A 1,117-nucleotide genomic window follows, 5' to 3' on the forward strand; every position below is an offset into this window, starting at 1 on the left:
CATTGTTGATACGTCCAATAGTAAATGACATGAAAGACCTCTGATATTTTAGTAACCATTGTATTTTGTACATATATTGCTGTTAGTATTATATTATTATCTATATTTAACTTATTGTGTTCTTCTTGAACACAGTTACCCAAGACATCGGGCTATATTTGACATTTACACTGTTACAATGGAAACTCAGTAACTGCCAAACTTAAAAGTATCAAAAGGTTACCTGATACGGTGAAATGTACAGCTAGATCTACAACTAGTACAAATTACAACAGCAGAAGTTAAATACGACAGTAGTATAAAGCGCACCATCGAAAAGACACCATCAATTATTCAATCACACAATGGAACTACACAATATGTGTAAAAATAATATATAATAATTTGGCATAAAAGTATACATAAATGAAAGTCCAACGTAACTACTCAATTCACTGACAGTGACACTACTTAATTCTCACCTTATAGTTATATATTAAACTTATAAAAGACCTGAACAGCTTATGTTTATAACTGCTCGAACTTCGGTTCAATTAAGATTTTTGAAGAAAATCTCGACGTAACAAATTAAAACATGACAATTTTACACAGTACCGTTTATACTAACTCATAAACATAACAACAAATCAAACGCTCACAAAGATTATGCCAAACGGAAATGTACATCATCCTGACAGTAGAAAACCGTTAACGGGATATACTGCCATCTACTGTGAACAGAAAGAAATGTCATTGTCTAATTCTCCGAGTTTTAAAATAGTGTACCTGGTTGGTAAGAGTAATCTAACTATGTGTATTGAAAAAAAAAAGAAGAAAAAAAAAGATTTGGTTTATTTGTTATTTGGTGCAAAGCTACACAAGAGCTGTCTGCGCTAACCGTCACTAATTTTGCAGTAATAAACTAGAGTAATAAACACCACCTACAGCCAACTCTTTGGCTACTCTTTTACCAACGAATAGTGGGATCAATCGATACATTACAACGCCCCTAAAGCTGAATGGGGGAGAATGTTCGGTGTGAAGGGAACTCGAAACCGCGACCCGCAGATTGCGAGTCGAACGTCCTAACTACCAGACTATAAAAGAAATAAAAAAGAAAACGTTTACGGGATTTTTT

The 1,117-nt window shown here is 33.8% G+C and overlaps 1 protein-coding gene across 2 annotated transcripts in view; it reads right to left on the bottom strand.

The window, feature by feature from the left end:
• LOC106456933 (G-protein-signaling modulator 2-like) overlaps positions 1 to 675 on the bottom strand; it is a 44,539-nt gene extending 43,864 nt beyond the window's left edge. Inside the window, exon 1 of one of the 2 annotated variants that reach the window (XM_022382737.1) lies at positions 639 to 675. The gene's annotated coding sequence lies outside the window, so the exon portion shown is untranslated. Of the gene's footprint in view, positions 1 to 461 lie in introns of both variants that reach the window. The other variant, XM_022382736.1, reaches the window with a different exon arrangement.
• Between the last annotated feature and the right edge of the window lie 442 nt (positions 676 to 1,117).

The sequence above is a fragment of the Limulus polyphemus genome, unplaced genomic scaffold (genome assembly GCF_000517525.1).
Source record: "Limulus polyphemus unplaced genomic scaffold, Limulus_polyphemus-2.1.2 Scaffold273, whole genome shotgun sequence".
Lineage (NCBI taxonomy): Eukaryota > Metazoa > Arthropoda > Merostomata > Xiphosura > Limulidae > Limulus > Limulus polyphemus.